Raw genomic sequence first — 26163 nt, 5'->3', positions numbered from 1 at the left:
CAAAGTGAAGAGGGTGCGGCAGTTGCAGAGAGAGCAGAGCCTCTAGGTGTAACGGCAACGCCCCCATTGCTCCTAGAGACTCATTTGCATATATTAAAACTTCATTTTTCTCAGCAATGTGGACACATATGAACATGGGACCAACACAGATGCCTTCAGCTGCCAAGCGCACATGCAACAGGTCAGCCAGTGTCATAGGTACAAAACTGCTGACAGATGCCCTTTAAAGGGCATGTATCATCATACATAACATATTTTTAAAGAATTGTTGGGGTTATTAATTTTAACTTTTCATGTCAATATCTAGATTTAAATAAAAACATAAAATCCTGCGGTTTTCACACTGGCCATCGAGCCTAATAATAGGCGCCACTTCTTGGTCTGTACAGATCATTTTACTGCAGTTATCTGCTTATCATTACATGCAGGATTTGAATGACAGACATCACTTCTGTGTATAGATAAGACAGGATCCACCATTCACAGTAGGTGATATCACAGCTTATCAGCTCCCTCCTGACCTCTGCACAGGTCACAGAGCATGCCCTATTCTCAGCTTTTTTGGAACTCCCATAGCAGTGAGTAGAGAGCACACTGCGCATGTGCAGAGCTCTCTTTCCCTTTGGGGGCCCCGTTCTGCATTTTAGGGGGGGTAACCTTGATTCGCAATGTGAGCACAACACTTTTATGTCAGATTTTTCTGTGATGGTCACGAGGTCGCTTTCAGCTGTCCCCCCCCCCCCCCCCCATAGTGAAACACCGAACTTGCAATGCATATATTTGAGGCATCATGTAATAGCACCAAATATCTACTAATATCTACATGACTGATGCTAATGGTAATAACATCCTCCTACTGACTGTCATTTTAAATGCAGTGCTATCTATCCTCATGTATTCTTCTGAACAGCACATCACACAGTTCTAGACATGGTGAGAAGCTGTAATAACCAACATAACTCAATAAACAACCAAAAGATAAAAATGAACATGAGAATACAGGGATATAATAACTTGAGTAAAATTTGTCTGACACATGTGGCTTCTACAGCTGTTGAGCTATGTATTTTAGTACCCCTTCCGGACATTTCACGCAAATGTAAGCCATAGTGCTGAAGAGGGTTTGGTTTCGGCTCAGGTGCAGAGACTGCACCATATACAGCAGGTTTAGGTTCATAGGCAGAGACTGCACCATATACTGCAGGGTTGGGCTCAGGAGCAGAGACTGCATCAAATCCAGCAGGTTCGGGCCCAAGAGCAGAGACTGCACAATAAACAACAGGTTTGGGCTCAGGAGCAGAGACTGCACCATATAAATCAGGTTTGGAATCAGGAGCAGAGACTGCACCATATACAGTAGGTTTAGGCTCAGGAGTAGAGACTGCACCATATACAGTAGGTTTAGGCTCAGGAGTAGAGACTGCACCATATACTGAAGGTTCAGGCTCAGGAGCAGAGACTGCATCAAATCCAGCAGGTTCGGGCCCAAGAGCAGAGACTGCACAATAAACAACAGGTTTGGGCTCAGGAGCAGAGACTGCACCATATAAATCAGGTTTGGAATCAGGAGCAGAGACTGCACCATATACAGTAGGTTTAGGCTCAGGAGTAGAGCCTGCACCATATACTGAAGGTTCAGGCTCAGGAGCAGAGACTCCATTACACCAGGTTTGGAATAAGGAGCAGAGACTATACATATAGAGCAGGTTTGGGCTCAGGAGCAGAGACTGCACTATATACAGCAGCTTTGGGATCAGGAACAGAGACTGCACCATCTACAGCAGTTTTGGGCCCAGGAGCAGAGACTGCACCATATACAGCAGGTCTGGGATCAGGAGAAGAGACTGCATCATATACAGCAGGTTCAGGCTCAGGAGCAGAGACTGCACAACATACAGCAGCTTTGGGATCAGGAACAGAGACTGCACCATATACAGCAGTTTTGGGCTCAGGAGCAGAAACTGCACCATCTACAGCAGGTCTGGGATCAGGAAATAAAACTGCACCATATCCAGCAGTTTTGGGCTCAGGAGCAGAGACTGCACCATATATAGCATGTCTGGGATCAGGAACAGAGACTGCACCATCTACAGCAGTTTTGGGCCCAGGAGCAGAGACTGCACCACATACAGCAGGTTCAGGCTCAGGAGCAGAGAATGCACCATATACAGCAGGTTCAGGCTCAGGAGCAGAGACTGCACCATATACTGCAGTTTTGGCCTCAGGAGTAGTGTTGAGCGAACTTGTGTTTTAGGTTCGGCGTCTAAAGTTCGGGTTATCGAAGTATCCGTTATGGATTCTAAACTCCGTTATGGTCAGTGGTAGCGGAATCCATAACGCGATTCTTCGATAACCTGAACCCGAACTTTAGACGCCGAACTTAAAACACAAGTTCGCTCAACACTACTCAGGAGCAGAAACTGCACCATATACAGCAGGTTCAGGTTTAGGAGCAGAGAATGCACCACATACAGCAGGTCTGGGATCAGGAACAGAGACTGCACCATGTACAGCAGGTTCAGGCTCAGGAGCAGAGAATGCACCACATACAGCAGGTCTGGGATCAGGAACAGAGACTGCACCATGTACAGCAGGTTCAGGCTCAGGAGCAAAGACTGCACCACACACATCAGGTGCTAAGCTGAAAGTCACCTGCAGCAGCCAGTATCTGAGGTAACTCGAATACTATCAATAAAGCAAATGTGACCAATATTATAGTTCCAACAAGTGTACAGTGTGTTCAGAACAGGCCTTCACAAGGCTCATTGTACACAATATCATAAATATAGAAAAAAAAGCATCAGTACCAAAGTCTTTTGCAACAACAATTTTTTTCAAATTTTATTAAACAAATTGGTAACATACAAAAATACAAACACAGGTAAATTACAAAAGACGCCATTTCCAGCAACTTATCTCCCAGGAGAACAAAAGGATCGGATACTGAAATAGAGCATGCCCGATCCTTCTCTCCCGATCATCGTCTGTAGCGGAAGAGTCGGGAGCTCCCCAAACACATTGGACGGTTGGCCCTTATTGTGGTGTGAACTGAAGTCTACAGGAATAGGAATGCAATCTTCCCTTATTATATCTAGGACCAGTGTCTGTATACTCTTGTCATTTATCTCCATTACCTCTGTTGCTGCTTTCCAGTTTTGTACAGGGAGAAAAAAAAGAATCTTCTGCTTCCTTGAAACTTTCCGTTCGCGGAGTGTCTGCTGCTGACACATCTTATTACAGCTTTATGTATATTGCAATTATGCTGCGTGGACCTGGATACACCTGGCATGCTCAGATAATTACCACATTTACACGAAGAGGGTATTAAAATGTTAATCAGTCATTCACAACGCGGCACATAATACAGGTCCGTTCACAGTTTCCAGGTAGCAACATAATAATATTCTACACTGCCCAAAAGTAAACATAAAAATCAAAAAGAACAAAGAAAATAAGTAAAAATCTGCCGACTACATATCCTATTTTAGTGAGGGGTCGTCCAATTGAGACACCTTATCCCCTTATTCACAGGATCGTCGAGGGTCTGACCGCTGGGGCCCCCCACCAAACATCTCTCCTCTGTTAGAATGGAGCTGCCTTTATGGATGCATGTCCGCAGCTCCGATCAAACAGGGAGCACTAGTTCTTGTGAGTAGGACCCCCGAAAATAAGACACTTGTATTAATTTGTATTAAGTTGTATTAATGGGACAACTCCTTTTAGATACAAACTCTTTTTCCGAGGGCGCCATACAAATGCTATATATGCATAAACCTGTCTGAAGGAACTCGTACACCTTCAATAGTTGTTGGCCGAACGCTCCTGTGTTTTCAACGGGGAGAGAGGAGAAAGTCGCTGTTAGCACCTCTGGTGGCAGCTTATCTCCTAGGACAGGGGTCAGCACACTTTTGGCACTCCAGCTGTTGTGAAACTACAATGCTCCATTGATTTTTATGGGAGTTCAGAGAAGAGCAGAGAAAGTATGCATCCTGGGAGTTGTAGTTTCATGACAGCTGGAGTGCCGGAGGTTGCCTACCCCTGTCCTAGGAGAACAAAAGGATCGGTGGTTGAAATTCAATGCTCCCGATCCTTCTGTCCCGTGACATCATCTGTCGGGGAAGTCTGTAGCTCCTCATACACATTAGATGATCACCTGGCCGTGCTGTAAATGGTGGATTTGGCTGACAATACTCGCTGTCATACTAACAACCGTAGTTTCAATCCACATGTGATCCGCATTTTTTTTTGCGTATTGGATGCGGACCATTTCATTACAATGGAGAGAACACTGAGCATGCGCAGTTTGGAGATAGATGCAGGTTTCAGAGGTGGGACACGCACCTATCCGACATTGATGGCATATCCTAGCGATATGCCACCAATTTGCAAGATGACACAACCCCTTTAAAGGGCAAATTCTAGGGACCCTTAGGACATGTCCACACCACACTTACATTTTAGTGCATATTCTGGTTCAAAATCAACGTGAAATACGGCTCTCATCGTTTGCGGATCTGCTGCATGACAAAATGCAAATCTGCAGCAGGAATCTCAGGGTCAGCCTGGGATTTAAATTTGAAAGAATCCACAGTGTGAATATGGCTGTCGACGAGGCAGCAGAAATGTTAAAGGGAACCTGTCACCAGAATTTTGTGTATAGAGCTGAGGACATGGGTTGCTAGATGGGCGCTAGCACATCCGCTATACCCAGTCCCCATAGCTCTGTGTGCTTTTATTGTGTATAAAAACCGATTTGATACATATGCAAATTAACCTGAGATGAGTCAGAGCTTGTAAATATGACTCTTCTCTGGTCACACAAGTAAGATATGACTCTTATGTTAATTTGCATATGTATCAAATAGGTTTTTTTACACAATAAAAGCACACAGAGCTATGGGGACTGGGTATTGCGGATGTGCTAGTGGCCATCTAGCAACCCATATCCTCAGCTCTATACACAAAATCCAGGTGACAGGTTCCCTTTAAAGGGATATTAAAGTTTTAAGAAAAAAAAAGTTTATTTGTTGTAAGATCTCTGCTTGATGTAATTAAACAAAAAAATATGTTCTGGTCATGGGATGAACACACAAATTTCAGGAACTGAAAGTCAGTTTAAGGGTCCATTCACACGTCCGTTGTTTCTTTCCGGATCTGTTCCGTTTTTTGCGGAACAGATCCGGACCAGTTGCGTACCCATTCATTTTCAATGGGTCCTGAAAAAAAATCGGACAGCACAATGTGTGCTGTCCGTTTCCATTGTTCCGTTCCGCATGTCCGAAAAAATATAAAACTTGTCCTATTATTATCCGCAAAATCGGATCCTGGTACAATACAAAGTCAATGGATCCGCAAAAAACGGATGACATACGGATGACATACGGAAACATTTTCAGGAACAACGGATCCGCAAAAAACTGACTGAAATTCGGGATATAGAAAAATACTGACGTGTGAATGGACCCTCAATCAGATAAATGGTGAGGTTTTATGGGCAAGCACAAGAATGGACAGTTGCAGGAATCAGGGCAATAAATTTGCTGCATGTGAATGTATGCAGCGGGCCCCTGAGAACCTGGTGCAGAGGATAGGAGTGGTAGTACCCCTAATGAGGTGTTGTGTCATGGTGCACTCCTTCAGACCATTGCTCCCTGGGAATCGGTGCAGTAGTGGAAATCTAATTTGAAAAATGAGGTCAGGATAAAAAGTATAAAAGTGTCTCTTTACTTTACTTTACTAATGTAAAATATAACTTGTGATACATCCAGCAGTACTAAGTACAAAGTGCAGTCTCTGGCACCAGATGAGGAGGTATGGTGGCTGGTTGTGTGGCAATTAAATGGCACTTGCAGGCACTTGTGGATAAAGGTGTCCACTCTGTGATACAGGCTTGATGTTAGTAGGGCCTAGTGGTTATTCCAAGTGATGGGTGTCTGACCTATTTTCCCTCACTGGCAGCAGGGTCATTGAAGCTTCTGAAATGCTGTCCTGGCTCTGATGATCTCTCTGGAGTGACGGTCTCACAGGAGAATTGGATACTGTCCATTGGAGCAGGAGCTCTAGCATGTGCTTCCTATCTCCTTCACGCTCTCTATTCTGGAACTCCTTCCCCTGGAATGAAGTAGGACAAGCCCACTCCTACCAAGAGGGGGTGGAACAGGGTGGTTAGCCCTGTTCCTGCCAACCATACCTCTTCTTTCTGGAATGCACCACCATATAATAAAGAATATAATATTTGCAGATACCCCCAGGTATGGGTTACTGCATATAACCTTCATTTTTTATGAAGACTGATGAAAGGTGAAATAAACTATGACTTTTATTACAAATTAATGAGAAATGTCAAAGTCTCATTTCTTGTAATGGAGCCTGACCACAGAGACAGCCCAGTCCCTTTCAGGTTTTTCTAAAGGGCATCACAAATTCACAAACGTTGAAACCTGTTAAAGGCTGGATAAAAGTAGAAAGGAGTCAGCCCTTGCCATCAGGCCCCGTGCTGGGTGAATTATTAAATACATACAATCTTCGAGAAATGGAAAAAGGGCATTAGCATCGCCAATTTCATATTCAGTTGCTTAGATCAGCTGCTGGTACTGCAGCAATACGGCGGGGGGAGGTGAATTTTTTAATCCGTGGCTTGTCAATTTATGTTGCGGATCCATCATTTGATTTCATGCATTCACATTCCCTATGGGATGTCAGCGGACAGGCGATTTTACGTTGAAAATCATGAAAGGGTTTTCCAGTCACCTATCCTCATGACACAGAATGGTGAGATCTGCCCGGCTAAAGACCCTGCCAGTGCCACCACTCATTTCCTAATACAAAAGTCTCTGGTTTCCCAATAATTACTGCCCAAGGTGCAATCTCATCCCTTCCTTGTTCAGATACATATGGCGTTTTTTATGGATACCTTTTATAGAGGTTTTCTGGTACTTATGAGATAGTCATAGATATTTATGACCTTTCCTCAATCTAGGTCATCAGTATCAGATTGGTGGAGTCCAACCGCCCTCAACCCCACCGATCTGCTGTTTCGGGCACCCGCTGGCACTGGAAACTTTACAGTGGACAGAAGACTCCTTTCAATGTGTAGTTTCCAGCGCCAGCATACTGCAGCTCAATGGGAGCTGAATTGCGGTACACCGGCATGACCACTACACAGTGAACGGAACCTTGTGCTTCTGATTCTGTCCGACACTGACGACTAATCGATGGATGTTTGGGGGTTTCGGGCCTCTACAGATCTGTTATTGATGACCTATCCTGCATATCAATATCTACCAGAAAACCGTTTAACAGTTTGCTTTATAGCCAGACATTTTTTTCTTGTTAAATTACATGCTAAATTACTTGTTACTTTAAAGGGGTTGTCCGGGTTTAGAGCTGGACCTGGACATGGACATATGTCCATTTTAAAGCAGGTAGCCCCCCTGACTTGAGCATCGGAGCAGTTCATGCTCCGATGCTCTCCTTTTCCCTGTGCTAAATCGCGCAGGGCAAAGGCATTTTCTGGAGTTCCAGTGACAAACCGGGCTCTCCATAGGGCTGCCAGGCGGAGACTTCCGCCCAGCAGTGAGCCCGGTGACGTCACCGGCACTGATGGGCAGACTTTAGCGCTGCCCTAGCCTGTAAAACGGCTAGGGCAGTGCTAAGGCCCGCCCATCAGAGCAGGTGACGTCATCGAACACACTGCTGGGCGGAAGCATCCGCCCGGCAGTGTGTTATTGTAAATAAAAGAGCCCTTGCCCTGCGCGATCCTGGCAGGGCAAGTGAGAGCATCGCTCCGATATTAACATCAGGGGGATGGGGGCTGCCTGGGTGAAATTATGGGCATGTCCGGGTTCAGCTCTGAACCCGGACAACCCCTTTAAATTACTTATTTATTATTATTATTATTATTATTATTATTATTATATTTTTTTTTTATTACAGTATATTATTATATTGATTTATTATAATTTATTAGTTCCTAATTTACGTGAATTCAAAAGATTTGAGAATGAATAGGCTTACGCAGGCTAAGTGAATAAATATATTTACTAAGTGTAATTAAATATAAGATAACACAGACAAATCACATACAGAATAATCAAAAGTAAATAAACATCACTAGCCTAAATATGGGGTAGGGTTGCGGTCGGCCATGCTATAATACATGGCAGTCTATCACGTGGGTGTACAAGAGATAGGGCATGTGGCGAAACCAACCTCGCCACTGGGTTTCGGAGGGGCCTGTCTACCAGCCTCTTGCCCTACGACTATGGCCCCGGGACATATTACCCTTCAAGAACAGTGTAACAGAACTATGCCGCATGTCTGGACTGTTAATAGGACCGAACGCGGTCAGCGGTGTATACTAAAGATTCTGTGGAACTAAAATCGGATGCGCAAATACACGAACACCGCTGGCCCTTACCTTCTTCCATACGGAACTTTCAGCTCCAGAGACTAAGTCCCGTTCGAAGAAGGGACTTAGTCGTTTTTCTGCATGAAATTGACCGACCGCACAGCCCAAATCTATGGAACTGTTTTGGGCAGGAAATTGTGCTTGCAGTCGGTCATAAAAGACTTCCACTTAACTTTTGATCCGCTGCAGGGATTTGTGTGATTTTTGGAAGTGTTTATGTTTGATGTATGCTGAGTTTAAATATGTAATTTTTATGGAGATGGAATGTATGGTTTTAAAGTTATAGAGTATGTTTAAAAACTGTATTTTTACTGTCTGTGATAGTTATGTTAATCCATAATTATATCACAGACAGAAGGGAGGATTTTGTGTGTTTGGGTGGGGATTCCTGTCCTGTTGTTCCACATGTGTATTGGCGATTTCCCTTTGTCCTGAGAGATAATTGGATTGCTCCTCGGTTGTCTCCAGGACAGAGAGGAGGAAACCATGATGCATTGTGGGGATATGTTGTATCTGTCCTGTGTCGCAGTCTCCCTTCTGGTCCCCTAGGGGCGTGAACGATTGGTTGCTATACTTACATTGTATGTGTTGTAACATATTGATTGGTTGTATTTCAAAACCCTGTGGGCAGTACTATGTTTTTGGTTTGTGAATAAAAGAGGCTGTACGTGAAGTACAGTCAGTTCCTGTTTTACCCTTTATCATGTTGAGGCTGATGTTTGGGTAACTGATCGACGCTGGGGATTGCTATACGCTGGGAGATTTGCTATACTCCCCTGGCTATAACTACTAGCTCTTTTAAGAGCTGTTCCTGCTCTCTGGTTTTAGGAGAGGTTCACCCACTGGAGCCTGGAGCCTTGTCGTAGGTCCAGGGTGGGTAGGAGACGGTGAGACTTCAAAGAAGCTTCGGCGGTTCGTGGGGTCTGCAGTGCGTACGGTGTCAAGTGGAGTGCTTGGAGTCCTCGGAAAGCACTAGGAGCACCTATCAACGGAGGTACCCGGTCGGGGTGCTAGGCGTTCCGTTACAGGGCAAATCAATACTTACATCCTACCTAGGATGGAGTCCCCCGAATCTATGTGTGTCATAGAGTTTAAACCTGTTAGCCCCCCCTCCAGTATGCAGCACGCATGTCTCTGAGATCACTCAGGAATGTGGTCTTATCTTACCTACAGAATGGTAATAATAAAAGGGAACAAAATTAAAGGGACAGAACCAATCAGTACTTAAAAATACCCTTACAATTCACTAATGTATTTTTCATTTATTTATTTATTACTTTAAATTACAAAGGAGCGCTGCAAAATTTTAAAGCATTGGGGGCTTCTAACCATTGATTTGTAGCTTTCATTCTCTCTAGGCGCACATATATGTCTTTGTATATACAGTTATGTTGTGCACTAGAATAGATGCATGGGGATGTTTTCCCGAGGTTTGAGCATCAGCTTGAGAATTTAAATGCCATCTCAACAGTGAAACTGATTGTTGTAATAGCCGCAGGCAGGCGAAGGTGAAAAGGCTTATGCCTTTTAATAAAAGATAAAGGCTAATTTAATCTCCCCAACTGTCTTACATTGATCTGGCACCCGCTAGTCTGATTCCTAAATGCATCTACAGAAGCATTTGACTTCAGGCCCATTATAAATCTCGTCCTCGGTATAAATAAAGTGTACCTGTCTCCCGATCCTGCTGTTATAATAATCTACGCGTTCCTCTCCTCTTTAGTGCTCTGTCACTCATCTTATTACCGAGAGCAATAATCGAGCAGTTATAATTTAGCCTCCGCACCATTTCATTTATTTTTATGTGATATTACTTTGAAAGCCCCTCTCATGCTGCAGATCGGAGAGATTTAGTTTCGCGACTTCACATGACTTGCGGTGCATTAAAGAGATTCTGTTACAGAAATGCCTCGCTGACGACGGTTACGATAACCAAATATCCGCTCTTGCAGGCGTCTTCCCTGCGAATGTAGACAGGCTTATCATAAAACACAGCTTATAATTAGCAATGTGCTCTCGGTTAACATTCTTCTCTGGATGACGAGACCTTGAAAATGAATAAATTAAAAAAAATTAAAATAAAATGACAGAAATGCCCAGAGGAACAATAAAAGCTAAAATGACAATAATAAACTCCTTAAAGGACTTTTCTAGTTAAAAATGCTTGACGAACCATGTGACTATAACAGTCAATAGCGCTAATATGACGATGAGCTGGGTCACCTATCCTGGTGGCTGGGGTACTGTTCCTTTACCGCTGCTCTGCATCCCGTCTGTGGGTTAGACATGTATGACTCTTAATTTCATTTAATAGAGAATGGTGTAAATAGCAAATTTCTAAATCACTTCATTTTTAAAAAAAATCTGCATCCTCCTGAACAAAAAGCTGTAAAGTCACGTCCACCTAAAGTGCAGTCCACTGCCCATTGTCAGGCACGATCCGTCACAGAAGACGTCAGAGAGGAAGTCAGGGCTAGCTAAGATACTGAGTCTTATAAAAGAACTGCTTCTACACTGCTTCTGAAAATCACAGGTGTGATTTCCCCCCCTTACCTGTCTTATGAGTTCTGGAACTGAAAACAAACATAGTGGGAATACTATTGCTAAAACTAGTAACTATAGCTATAACTTTTTAATTTTCTTTATTTTACTTTTTATTATTTTTTTATTTAAATTTTTGTACATTTTACTTAGTTATTTTTCAATGGAAAAAGTGAAATAACCCCTTTCTGACACAGTTAGGGCAGGAAGGTGTTAAAGGGCATCTGTCAGCAGTTTTGTACCTATGACACTGGCTGACCTGTTTCATGTGCGCTTGGCAGCTGAAGACATCTGTGTTGGTCCCATGTACATATGTGCCCGCATTGCTGAGAAAAATGGTGTTTTAATATATGCAAATGAGCCTCTAGGAGCAATGAATAGAGCCATAGTCTTTCTTGTACTTATAGTCCCCCAATGACTATACTCTCTGGACCCCTAGTGGTGCAGTACTACTTTGGAGATTGTAAAGGTGTTGGTCAGTTTATGAGTAGGTCAGAAGGAAGGGTGGTAAAAAAAGGCGAGATGGGATATATGTGCATGAAGTAAGAATTTTGGTTCTTTCATGCGTGAGGAAGGGATGAATGTGGAAAATTGGAAATTATAGAGGTTCCACAGGAGTCCTATATTGATGACCTATCCTCAGGAGTCATGGCACCTCCACCGATCAGCCATTTGAAGAAGCCTTCTCACAGCTAACCAAGCACAGCGCCGTACATTGTATAGTGGCTGTGCTTGGTATTGCAGCTCAGCCCCATTGGCTTGAATGGGACTGAGTTGCAGCTAGGCCACGTGACCAATGAACGTGACATCACTGGTCTAGGAAGAGGTCACAGTACTCACTGGATCACCACGGTCTCTTCAAACAGCTGATCAGTGGGGATGCCAGGAGTTGGACACCAACCATCGTTCAGGAATTAATGACCTTTCCTGAGGATAAGTCATCGGTATATGTGTCCCACTAAAACCCTTCGAAGCAACATGATGTAATAAGAGAGTAGAGGTGATGTTTACATGAGAGGACATCTCAAAGAGAACCTAATTTGTCTCCACAGAAGTGCAGCTGGTTGTATATCTCTTTTTTAGTTCTTTGCAGTCTTTCCAGTCTGGCCGTTATCAGTACCATTAGTTTCAGCTCCCAATAGCAGTGAATTGTCACGTGGGTGGTCCCCAGAGCTCAATGTCAATGGCTGAGGGGATGTGAAGGTTTACAGTGGTGACCTGGGGCATAGATCTAGGCTCATGAACCCTGGTGCAAAAGTTTAGCTTGGGCCCCCCTTACTTCAGTGCTTTGTAGCCGGGGGCAGGGAAGCACATAGCCTTTCTGCTGCCTGAGGCAACAATTGAAACACCCCCCCCATGCCAAATTCTTGACCTAACCCCTCTCCTCCAGCCAGAGGTGTAACTTGACCAACATGAACTTTCTATAATACCGATGTCTTCTTATGTGGCACAAGGGTCTTTGGGCCCCCTCAGGCTACTGGGCCCGGTGGTGACTGCTACCTCTGCACCCCCTATAGCTACACCCCTGGTGGTGACTATATACAACTTCTACTTGCGTCTTCCTGCAGGAAAATCAAACCCTATGACTGGTTAGTGCAAGTCCTCCCCTAAAATATCCTAGAAAGCAACCGACCGCTGCCTGATTATCTACAACCTTCACCGACATCTTTTTCACCCATTCCTTCTCTTGCTAACTCTGTGATGAAATGTTCACCATGCCACGTAAACTGGCTATGCGGGCACTGAGCATTGGTCCCTTGCCATATGGGGTCCACGATCTGCAACCTACATCTAAGACCATCACATTCTGTTCTGAAAAGTTTGACACTGCACAGCTATATGGAAAAGTTTTAATATATTTAATTAAGTTCTTTTTCTCTAAGACTAATTTTATGAACAATTGAATAAGTGAACTGAATGTTCTGAGCGAAGATCTGAAGACAGAAAATCATAATTTATTTATATACATATTTGCATATATTATGATGTTCTGCATGATAGAGAATAGAACTCCTTGATTAGCGCACATTCATTTTCTTCTTTGGCTTTTGAAGTTGGTGGTGGCTGCAGGGGACAGCCGTCCTCGTGATCTTGTGACTGCGATGCTTTTGTAATATTGGCTACCCCTGAAGACTTACCTCTGGGCTCTCGTCACTAGAACCGGAGCCAGTGGACCCGACTTTCTGTCTAAAGTAATGGTACATAATATGCTATGAAGGTGGACGACGGAATCTTGAAAAATTGCAACCTCAAATGATGGATGAGCTGTAAGCCGTATGTTAGGCCAAACAGTCAAACGCAAAATTGGGTTTTCTTCTTGCAGTGCAATGTCATCAATGCTGCCGCTCCTGCGCTGTCTCTCTGTTAGCCCTTGTTTGGTAGCTGGATTTGCAGAAATAATGGAATGCAGACGGATCCTTAGACTGACAGCTTTGCTCCGGCTCTGTGTTTGTACTGATCAAACAGAACGGCGATGGACTGTTTATCCCAGGCCCTGCAGTAGTTGCTTTTTGACAGCTTGCTAGTGGCAGTATTATTTGCGGAAAATGCACATTGTGTAAGATGCAGATCTGTAAGTGGGCGCAGAGCTACCATAACAGTTATATGTTCCTTTGCTCATGTGCACGTGCTGCAAAATTTACTGTACAGGCCTGACGTGGTATAAGAAATAGCGGAAAACCTTATGCAGTAGAATTGGGAATTTCATAATAGTCTAGTTGCAGATGCTCAGAACCGGTTTTAGACTAAGGGTACTGTACATTCACACGACCATGGTGCTGCAGTGCAAGTGTTGGAGACCACAAACCTCAGGTCCACACAACACGGGCACCGGCTGTGTAAACTCGGTCCAGACCCAATGACTTCAATGGGTCCACAACAGAATATGTCCTATCTTTTGCAGCGCGGAGGCATGGACCCAGAAGCTCACAAAAACACAGGGCCACCATGCAACGTTCACACGTCCCCTGCCGTGTTTTGCAGACCCGCAGTTTGCGGTCTGTAACACGGACATGGCGGCACCACAGTCATATGAATGCACCCTAAGTGTGGCCCTGAGCAAAATATTTAAATACTGTACCAACGATATAGTTACATTTGGTCACCTCAGAAGGCGAGATTCAGAGACCTGCAGCGCTGATCTCTAGTCCTGTAACTCAATAGTTAAAATCAATCAATTGCGCTACAAAAATCGCAGTGTGGCCCCATCCTTAATCCAATAACTCACAGGTGACGTCTCCACTGATCTGAGTTGTTCACTTTCCTTTGAGTCTGTGTTTGATCCAGACCACCATGATGTTTTCTCCTAAAGAATATAGAATATATTGCACATAAATCTTTGCCCAGAGGTATGTAGCCCCCTCTGCCATATAAGAAAACACCAGCATAATAAATGGCACATAGTAGATGGGGCCTGTTACAGATTATACATTAGCGCCCGGGAGATCCAGGTTTCTCCTCTGACTTTGTCCCAGTGCTTCTGCAGTCCATCCCCACCCTCTATAGGAAAGAAACTCCCCGTCCTGCTGCCCCTTCTAACACTGTCATCCTGTAGCTTTTACCAATACTGTGCTCATATTACTGTGCCAACAGTGCTGCCCAATGACCCCATGTCAGTATAGTTACTGCCAACATAAAAGTGCCAAAGGGTGCAGATACAGAACTAGAAAATAATTAGCCCCAAAGCAAACTTTAGCCATCAAACCCCAGACCAGACCCCAAAATTGATTCAATTTCAAACCTTAGTTTAATTAACAGGGTTTGTCCGGTATGTAGGTTTTTTTTATAAACTGCCTATAATGTTCTAAAATAATAAAAATAGTGATACCTTACTGGTAGCTTCCCAATCATTAGCCACAGCAGTCAGGAGGGACCGCAAATCAGCCCCAAGTTCATTCAAACCCCAACTAAGCCCTCGACCCCAAATTCAAACAATCACCAGATCAGCCCCCAAATTCTTACAGACAACAGATCAGTCCCTAAAACAGCCCAAATATTTCTACAGACCCCAGATCAGCCTCCAAATTCATGTGGACTCAAGATCAGCCCCTAAAGCAGCCCCAAATTCATACAGTCCCCAGAACAGCCCCCAAATTCATGTAAACCACAGATCACCCCCCAAGACATCCCACACATTTCTACAGACCCCAGATCAGCTCCCAAATTCATACAGTCCCCAGATCAGGCCCAAAATTCATGCAAACCACAGATAAGCCCCCCAAACCTCCCACACATTTCTACAGACCCCAGATCAGTTCCCAATTTCTACAGACCCCAGATCAGCCTCCAAATTCATACCATTCCCAGATCAGCCTCCAAATTCATACAGACCCCAAATAATCCCCCATATTTTAGAGAAGTTCAGCTAACATTTATGCATATGAAAAATCTTTTGACTGGTTGTGCTTTCAAGTGGCATAGTGTGGTGAATGTGAGCCACCCGGGCGTAGGCGCGCAAGTGCGACCTCTGAAAGCGCTCCTGCTGCACCCAGATGGTTCTGCTGGCATATTTATAATCAGTCTGTGGATTACAAGTCTTTTCTGGACACTTCTGTTCCATTAGGCTCTGGTCCGTCGGGTTTGAGGAATTTCATCTTGTGACTTGTGCATAAGCTGATGATTTGGAAAATCTAACTCTGATTGCAGCTTATTAAACCTTGCCTTTACTCAAGATGACTGCTAATAATTACCGGAGCGATCGAGTTTCGGATGCCGCACCGCAATGTGACAAGTGATGCTGGTTTCTCTGGGCTGTAATGTGCATCTAAAAAACCCTATAAACCAACATGCCACTATGAAATATAAAGGCCTCCTTAGTCGCAATGTGGAGTGTGATATTATTTTAATATTTCAGCTTTGTGCATCTGCATTATTCACCGGTGCAATAACTTATACAATATGTGAGCTGATGATAGATCCTAGTGACACAGAAGCATATGTTTTCTCAGCTGTAAGTCTTGCTTGACTTATTATCTTTCATAAATGACAAGGTCCTTCTTGTGATGGAGTTTTGTACTACGGATAAAAGGGCATCTGTCAGCAGTTTTGTATCTATGACACTGGCTGACCTGTTGCATGTGCGCTTGGCAGCTGAAGACATCTGTGTTGGTCCCATGTTCCTATGTGCCTGCATTGCTGAGAAAAATTATGTTTCAATATATGCAAATGAGCCTCTTGGAGCAATGGGGGCGTCGCCGGTACACCTAGAGGCTCTGCTGTCTCTGAAACTGCCGCGCCCTCTGCACTTTGATTGACAGAACCAATGTAACACCCCAGAGTTGTGTTACTACACGCCTCTACCCTGCTACTATCTCCTAAGAGCCTTTATACTGTCATCAGATATAATTTACATTATGTCTTCCACAAATGTGCATATAAATCTATGTTAAATGCAATTGTTCATGTAATTTGCCTGGTTACCAGTAGGTGGCAGCAACCCATTGGCAGGTACAAGTCACAGTTTAGTGTATCTGAGCTGGAATGGATTATTCCAGCTTAGCTCCCCCTCTGTGGAGAGGTGGGCTGGTCCCACATCCTGCAGTGTGGGTGGAGAAGAAAGTTAGAGTCAGTGTAGCTTTTCCCCCTGCTAGAGGAAGGCTGTGTGATAGCGTTCAGGAGAACCCCCTGCATAGGGAAGACAGTAAGGACCTAGTTACAGAGCTACCAAGCAGACGTTTATCCTGCAAGCTCCACATTTAAAGCAGAAGTACTCATTCCTGCCAATGATTGCCAAAACCTGCTGGGACCAAGTGACCAAAGCTGTATACTGTTTGGATGCAAGTTATTTCAAGTAAAGCAACGTTTGAACTTCATCTAAAGGTCTGGACATCATTTCTTCTGCAAAATTCCTCTATTACTCCTACTATCACTACACTCAAATTTATTGCAAGTGAGCCAGGAGTCCGGCCGTACCCAGGTAGGAGACACCGTGACACAACTAACATCAAGCTATAGAAGGGAAGGGCCCTGGGATAGTACCCTGCGCACGCTGCAATTGGCGTCACGACAAATACAAGATATATTATCCACCTGACCCGGCCACTGCACTAAAAGTGGCGTCAGCGTACCCGTTCCTGGTCACTGCACCAGGTGTAATGACGTTTTCACTGCCTGGCCCTGTCAATCAAAGTGCAGAGGGCACGGCAGTTGCAGAGAGAGCAGAGCCTCTAGGTGTAACGGCAACACCCCCGTTGCTCCTAGAAGCTCATTTGCATATGATAAAACTTCATTTTTCTCAGCAATGCGGACACATATGAACATGGGACCAACACAGATGCCTTCAGCTGCCAAGCGCACATGGAACAGGTCAGCCAGTGTCATAGGTACAAAACTGCTGACAGATGCCCTTTAAAGAGAACCTGTCACTAGGGGGTCCTAACCTAGATGGCCTATAGAACTTTACAGTGGCAGGTGGCATACACAGCTGGACAGATACCAGACCTCGTGTATTTAGAATATTACTAGTGTTAGTCCTTGGATTGGGTCTACTCATATGACAGTGACCGTATGGTAATATGACTGATAAATTGACTGAATATAACGATTCACATGCATAATCTGTACCTTGGTCAATCCAAGCAAAGTATTTATTAAGTATTCAGCTCTGCCTAATGTCACTCCATTATTGTGCAGATGCCGTGGTATATCATGTAACATTTATAGTTAGTCTATTATGGGCTTTTGTGTTCTTTGTAACATCAGGGCATGGGTGGCCCTCTGCACCCCCATATGTTCTCTGCTAGGCACAATCCACTATATGGTATGAAAGCACTGCCTATGCATCCCCTTCTTGATGAGTCACAGATTAAAGGGTCCTTAGGATAGGTCATCAATATCAGATTGGTGGGTGTCTTAATCCAGACACCCCCACCGATTGGCTCTTTAAAGGGACAACAGTGCTCAGACGGGTGCTGCAACTTCTTCATTGCAGTACATTGTACATGAGGTTCTAGTCAATACCATTATCGAAAAAATTAAAAGATGTAATGTAGACCCTGTCATTGTCTAGACCTGGGCTTCTCAACCGTTTTCTTACAGGGTCTCATTAGTGGTCAACGTCCATGCCTTGTAGAGTGCACGTTCATGCTAGCCACAGTCACCTTCTTCATGCTCCTGTCTCCTCTACGTCAAAAAGGAGGTTGACGTCTAACTATCTCTACTTGCACCAGTCTGCAGAGGAGAATATCTTCTTGGATGCAGTGATCTGTGATACATCACTTCTGCTGAGATAAAAGAGTAATGTCTTGGAAAACTGAGTCTGCACTGCTGAGACTGAGGAACTTGGGCGTCTTGCCACATCTCATCTAGAACTAGCAGAGAAGGACATCTCAACAGCTTCAGAAGCGCTGGCCTAGAGGACCATATGTTCATTTCAAAGTGTGAAAATTAGAACCAGATTCTGTGTAATGGGAACATCAATATGACCCTAAGGCCCCTTTCACACGGGCGAGTATTCCGCGCGGATGCGATGCGTGAGTTGAACGCATTGCACCCGCACTGAATCCCGACCCATTCATTTCTATGGGGCTGTTCACATGAGCTGTGATTTTCACGCATCACTTGTGCGTTGCATGAAAATCGCAGCATGCTCTATTTTGTGTGTTTTTCACGTAACGCAGGCCCCATAGAAATGAATGGGGTTGCGTGAAAATCGCAAGCATCCGCAAGCAAGTGCGGATGAGGTGCGATTTTCACGCACGGTTGCTAGGAGACGATCGGGATGGAGACCCGATCATTATTATTTTCCCTTATGGTTATAAGGGAAAATAATATCATTCTGAATACAGAATGAATACAGAATGCTAAGTAAAATAGTGCTGGAGGGGTTAAAAAATAATAATAATAATTTAACTCGCCTTAATCCACTTGATCGCGCAGCCGGCATCTCTTCTGACTTCTTTCTTTGCTGTGTGCAGGAACAGGACCTGTGGTAACGTCACTCCGGTCATCACATGATCCATCACATGATCTTTTACCATGGTGATGGATCATGTGATGGACCATGTGATGACCGGAGTGACGTCACCACAGGTCCTGTTCCTGCACAGAGCAAAGAAGGAAGACAGAAGAGAAGCCGGGCTGCGCGATCAAGTGGATTAAGGTGAGCTAAATTATTCTTATTATTTTTTTAACCCCTCCAGCGCTATTGTACTATGCATTCTGTATTCAGAATGCTATTATTTTCCCTTATAACCATGTTATAAGGGAAAATAATACAATCTACAGAACACCTAACCCAAGCCTGAACTTCTGTGAAGAAATCCTGGTTTGGGTACCAAACATGACGATTTTTCTCACGCGTGTGCAAAACGCATTGCAATGTTTTGCACTCGCGCGGAAAAATCACGCATGTTCCTGCAACGTACCAGCACCTTTTCCCGCAACGCCTGTCGGAAAGAGGCCTAAGTCCTCATTCATGTGTCTGTGATGACATCCATTACAAGACGGTCACTGGTTCATCCGTGACCATGAAGGATCCATGTGTTGGGTTCTTTTTCTCCATGTGTCATCCGTATTCCGTGGACACTGTTAGGCTAAAAATTAATTACCAGAGCATCTTCTAGCAATGATCCGTGAAAACTACGGACCAAACACGGATAGCATCTGTGGTTTTCATGGACCCATAGACCATAATGTGCATGAGGGATCCGTAATCATGGACACCACGGCCCTACGGTCTGTGAAAAACCACAGATCCATTAAAGTCAGTGGATCCGTGTTCTGTCCGTGATTCCGTGATGTGTGAAAGAGGCCTGATTCTGTTTGTTCCACGATTTATAAAATGACATTTTTTGTTTTCTGGGCCCCATCTCCATGAATTACCCAGGAGGATCCCTTGAGAAAAATGTTCCGTCTCTTACTATTCGGGGCACGGTTAAAAAGTAGTTTAATTTGGCTGCAAAAGAACAAGTGCAGATAAAAATCATCTAAGGGGGTGGGGGGGGGGGGGGGGGGAGACGTTTGCTGCAGTGCAGAGAAAAAATCTGCCTTTTCATTCTTCATAGGAGTTTTTACCACGAAGAGTTAAACAATACATATTTTAATTCTTGGCGATGGTCAAGTCTCAGCTCAGCAAATGTTGATCTAAGCGCTCCTGCTTATATGTGATGTGAATGCTGTATCTTGGTCTTGGTGCACAGAGCCCCTGGACCTACCTTGTCAAGGTTAGTGATCCTTAATCCACCTGCAGTGAAAGCATGATCGCACCTGGCCCTTTCAAAGTGCAGAGGGAGCAGCAGTTACAGAGAGCAGAGCCTCTAGGTGTAATGACAACGCCCCCGTTGCTCCTAGAGCCTCATTTGCAATATATTAAAACATCATTTTTCTCAGCAATGTGGGCACATATGAACATGGGACCAACACGGTTGCCTTCAGCTGCCAAGTGCACATGTAACAGGTCAGCCAGTCTCATAGGTACAAAACTGCTGACAGGGGTTGCCCCACAAAAAATATTCAACATTTTTCAAACCAGCACCTGGATCTGAACACTCTTGTAATTGCACGTAATTAAAAATTTAGCAATGAAATCTATCTGTGTGGCGCCACCTGCTGTTTGCCCTTTTTCCAAATTTTCTGTCCAGCTCACTGAGATGGAAGCACATGCTCATTTCCATCCTTCAGCTGCAGCAGAAAGGACACACTCCCCGAGAACTGCCAGCTTGAAATAAATCTAGCAGGGCAATTGCAGCAATGAATGGGGAGATTTCAGGATCTATGTGAGGTACAGGGATGGTTCAAAGTTTGTTTGAAAGAGATTGCCTTGTACTATTACGATGCCCAATTTAAATTTTTTACATTACTCGTGAGAACATAAAACACAGAAAATGCAGAAAAATAAAAAAGAATTTCCCAGCACTTCCTCCCTTCATTTTCGCCTCTCCTTTGGTTCTATTTTCTCTCATATTACCATTAAAACGAGGAAATCGATATGGAAATCTTCTCTCTCCATCTCAGGAGATGCCCCCCTCCTCCTCCTCACTGTCCAGTGACTGGCTGTAAGACTAGTGGCTGCAGCAGGAGCCTCCCTGCTCTGTACTGTATAATAGGACAATAAGATTTGCTAAGCTCCATCCCCTCAGCCCGAGATATAACCGATCGGCAGGAAATGATCCCCTTTGTTCTCTGCCGGATTGGGCAACTTTATTTCCAGTTTACTTGAAATATTCCTTGTTAGGTTTAGTGTCCCTTTAAAGGGAATGTGTCACCGAATTTTTTTTCTGCCAGTTAAAACCAGATATTGACACATATCTTTATTTTTGTAATCTGATTTTATTTTCTGACTGCAGATTTTTTTTATTCTATTTTCAGAACATGATTATGGGGGTGGACATCTTGCCTGAGCTGTTCTTAACAGCATTTAGAGAATTGCAGCCACATAGGCCATAGACATTGACTTCTATGAGAGAGTTTTCTAGGCATGTTCTGTGACCCGTGCAGAGATCAGGAGGGAGTAGATAAGCTTTGACAATCACCTATTGTGAATGGAGGATCCTGTGTTATCTGTGTGTATAGGTGATATGTGTCCTTCAAATCCTGCCTGTAATGATAAGCAGATAACTGCGGTAAAGTGATCTGTACAGACCAAGACGTGGCCCCTATTAATAAAGGCTATGTACAACTTTGGAGGCAATTTTTGTTTATGATTTTATTTTACTCATTTTTGGCTATAAATCATTTTTTTTCAGTTGGCCTTTATTAAAAATATTGACTGTGTGACTGGTACTATCACTTTCACTTTGTGTCGGTCATCTAATAAACCATATTTCTAAACTTCTAAGAGGTCATAAACACTTATTTAAGCCACATTCTTCTCAGTAAGATAAGAACTGAGCGATAATGAGTGTTTATAATGTCAGAGAGCAGAAATAAGGAGCCCGTCAGCTCCCCAACTGACGGAAAAGAGAGAAAATCCAGAGGCTGCTACGAGAGCATCTCAGCTATGTGCAAAAAAAAGGGCTCCATATTTTTAATAAAGAACAATTGAAAAAATTATTTTTAGCTCAAAATGAGTACAATGCAATAATAAAAAATTGCCCCCAAAGGTGTACATAGCCTTTAAGAAAAGTAAAATCTGCATCTTAGTGATACACCCTCATTATCCATTTTAGTTTTTTTTCTTCATTCCCCTGAAATTCCTAAAAGTGGTTGCGCAATGAGGAGGAATGGGGGGCTCAGGACTCCTGTCTGAGTGATTGTGGGGGAACCAGCAGTAGGGCCTCCAGTGATCACTTCTTTATCCTGTGATAAATTATATCTGACCGTTGTGGCTAGGGGAGTAGCTAAAGGCTCACTGCCCTGGTGCAAGAGTTTAGCTTGGCCCCCCCCTTCCCTCAGTGCTTTGTGGCCGGGGGCAGGAAAGCACATAGCCTTCGTGCTGCCTGAGGCAAAAATTGAAACGGCACCCCCCCATGCCAAATTCTTGACCTAACCCCTTCCCTCCAGCCAGAGGTGTAACTTGACCAGCATGCACTTTCAATAATACCAGTGTCTTCTTATGCGGCACAAGGGTCTTTGGGCCACCTCAGGCTCCTGGGCCCGGTAGCGACTGCTACCTCTGCACCCCCTATAGCTACGCCACTGGTTGTGGCATAAACCTTTCATATGTATCTCAATATGCTACTTAATTTGCTTATTAAATCCCCATTCACCACAAGTGTGTTCAGTCCAGGAAACATGCTCCATGTGATGGCCACATTCTCCTGACTGTACCTGCTCTTCTGACCCGTAACTACTTATGACGCTGTCAGTTCCTGCCCACCTGCGAGTCTTCTGTACTGTACTCATGTAATGCTTATCTAGAAGTAAAGTGAAGAGTCTTCTCTTCTGGGAGGAGACTGACGTCATTGGCACCTGCACAGAGCAGATTTCACCAGGGAGAGCCTTCTAAGATCAACCGTGCATGCGCCAAAGATTGCGTCTCACCGATGCAAGCGCAAGATTTTAGTGCCAGGCATCAAAACAGCAAATATGCCTGGTCCTGTCAATCAGGCCCTGAGGGGAAGCGGTGACTTGTGAGAGGTGAAGTGGTGCTCCGAGGGCCTAGGCAAGCCCCTCGGTGCTCCAATTACCTCATTTGCGTAATTGTGCCACAATGGTAAATCTGTTTGCTGCAATATAGGGCTTGTTTTTTTTTTACCATGATCAACCCTACCAATATGCCTGGTTTAATGGGGTTGATCCTGCTGACAGATGCTCTTTAGTCTATCCTCATGTACAGAATGCAGTGGACACCATTTACACATAGGCAATGGCATTCATCACAGCCCTGGTCATTAACACAACATGATTGACATTTTCAGGTATTGGCTATTCATATGTTAACCAGGCCATGAGATATTCATGTGTTAATGAGTCAGACACATGCTTATGGATTTACTGTCATTCTGGTCTATGAGTCAGGATGAAAAGGGCTAGAGATAAGCAGAGATGAGTTTGTCATGTGGCAAAACTAGTTATGATATTGTCATTTGTTATTTGTAGTTTTCCATAGGACTGCAGATAAACCCTTGTTAAATATCTTATTAGGGTTGTCTGGAAGTATTAAATCATCTTCATTCTCAAGGAACAAATATCAGCCCTGCAACCAGCTGTAGTTTTTGCCCAGAAAGGAGACAGATTATAAAATAATGTATTTTAAGACATTAAAAATATTTTTATAGTAAAAAAGTATTTAAAAGTTTTTTTTAAGGCTTTTAAACGAATGACCTATCCTTTGGATATCTGATCGGTGGGCGCCTGACACCCGGGACCCCTGCCGATCAGCTGTTTGGGAAGGTACCGGCGCTCCTGTAAGCGCTGCGGCCTTGTCGCAGTTTTCCTTAGGCCAGTGACGTCACGTTCATCAGTCATATGTCTAGGTGCAGCTCAGCCCCAGTGAAGTGAATGGGGCTGAGCTGCGATACTAAGCACGGCCACTATACTATGTGCGGCGCTGTGCTTGGTGAGCTGTGAGAAGGCCACATTGCTTACAGGAGCGCCAGAGCCTTCTCTAACAGCTGATCGGCAGGGCCCAGATGTCTGACCCCCACCGATCAGGTACTCTGACCTATCCAGAGGATAGGTTATCAGTTAAAAAGTCTTAGAAAACCCCTTTAAAAAAGGTTGCTGACGGTGACTTTTCGCAACATGCCAATTTCAGAAGGACCAGATCATCCTAATGGCCTCTCAGTTCCCCTCTGACAGCAGCTGCCCGATCCTTTTGTTCTAGGGAAGATAAGCTGCTGTCAGAAGTACATGCATGCTTGGCCGAGTATAACGTAAAGTGAATTAGAAAGATCTGAGAATGAATAAGCTTACGCAGGCTACGTGAATAAATACAGTGGGGTGCGAAAGTTTGGGCAACCTTGTTAATCGTCATGATTTTCCTGTATAAATCGTTTATTTATGCAGAGGAACAAGTACAACGTTCTGGAATGGCCATCTCAGTCCCCGGACCTGAATATAATTGAAAATCTGTGGTGTGACTTAAAGAGAGCTGTCCATGCTCGGAAGCCATCAAACCTAAATGAACTAAAGATGTTTTGTAAAGAGGAATGGTCCAAAATACCTTCAACCAGAATCCAGACTCTCATTGGAACCTACAGGAAGCGTTTAGAGGCTGTAATTTCTGCAAAAGGAGGATCTACTAAATATTGATTTCATTTCTTTTTTGTGGTGCCCAAATTTATGCACCTGCCTAATTTTGTTTAAACAATTATAGGACACTTTCTGTAAATCCAATAAACTTAATTTCACTTCTCAAATATCACTGTGTGTGTCTCCTATATGATATATTTAACTGACATTTTCTATCATAACAACCAACGATTTATACAGGAAAATCATGACGATTAACAAGGTTGCCCAAACTTTCGCATCCCACTGTATATTTAATAAGTGATTAAATATACGATAACACAAAGAAATCACATACAGAATAATAAAAAGTAAATAAACATCACTAGCCTAAATGGGGTGGAGACTCCGTCGATCATGCTATAACCCATGGCTGTCTACCCCGTTATAACACATGACCAAAACCCCAGGGTGTACAAGAGAGATAGGGCAATCATACTCACATCCTACCTAGATGGAGGGCCTGGTGGAGTCTGCCGAGAAAATGTGGGTCATAATGTTTTAACCTGTTAGCCCCTCCTCCAATGTGCAGCAGGCATGTCTGGGAGATCACTCAGAAATGTGGTCTTATCAGCACAATGGGGGATGGGTACTATCTGTAACCCATTTCATTACAAGGGCAACTTATAAACTAATACACAAAGTATTAAACAGAATTAAAGGGGAGAACCAATAAGTCACTTAAAAATACCCTTACAATACATCGAGTTGAATGTGTATGGGGTGCATAGCCAGTCTTCCTGTTGTCACTTTTGAAGAAACTGCTCAATGGTTCATTTAAAAACTCGAGGGAAGAGCTGAAGAATTTCTGTGTATTGGTGACTTTTTTTACTTTTAGGTGGGACTGTTATAAAACATAAAGGACTGTGCCATAGTCCATTATCAGAGTGACACTATATGAGAATGTGGATTTTTCTATCCTACAAAAATAAAGCAAAATCATCCTGGATGTAGGGATAAGTGGAATGTTATACAGAGTAAAATGTCATTGGTCGGTCATCAGTAGTGATCACCACTGATGGTGACGATTAGAGATGAGCGAAGTTCTTAAAAGTTCTATTCGTCTGATTCGCAGAATTTCACAAAACAATTTGCATTTTTTTGTAAGTAGTGGGTGCAATGACAGGGAGCTGCGATAGCGCCGCCTCCGTCATTGTACCCCTCAGATGCCGCGTTCATACATGATTGTGGCATTTGAGTGTAAAATTAACAATAAAAAAAAAATTAAATCAAACTTACCGCCTCCATTTACTCGCGACGGGCCAGCCGCCGCCATCTTGCTGGAAGATCTCGGCCAAAATCCTGTGCGGCGCGAGATTACGTCATCATGCCGGCTGGCGTGGTGATGTTATCACGCGCCGCACGGGATTTCGGCCGAGATCAAGCAAGATAGAGGCTGGCGGCCCGTTGCGATCAAATGGGGGTGGTAAGTTTGAATTATTTAGTTTTTTATACTATTTAGGTTAAATCGGTTCGCTGTCACGAAGCACGAGGAAATTCAGCTTCTAGGCGAATCGAATTTATCCTGAAATCGTGGGATTCGATTCGCTCATCTCTAGTGACGATCATCAGTGGTGATCAGCAGTGATCGCTGGCGATAT

The 26163-nt window shown here is 43.9% G+C and overlaps 1 protein-coding gene across 1 annotated transcript in view; it reads left to right on the top strand.

The window, feature by feature from the left end:
• WHRN (whirlin) overlaps positions 1-26163 on the top strand; it is a 107144-nt gene that overhangs the window by 25713 nt on the left and 55268 nt on the right. The gene's annotated exons all lie outside the window — the stretch shown is intronic.

This window comes from Bufo bufo, chromosome 8 (genome assembly GCF_905171765.1).
Source record: "Bufo bufo chromosome 8, aBufBuf1.1, whole genome shotgun sequence".
Classification (NCBI taxonomy): domain Eukaryota; kingdom Metazoa; phylum Chordata; class Amphibia; order Anura; family Bufonidae; genus Bufo; species Bufo bufo.
The sequence above is the reverse complement of the archived record's forward strand: the minus strand, read 5'-3'. Positions and strand labels throughout refer to the sequence as shown.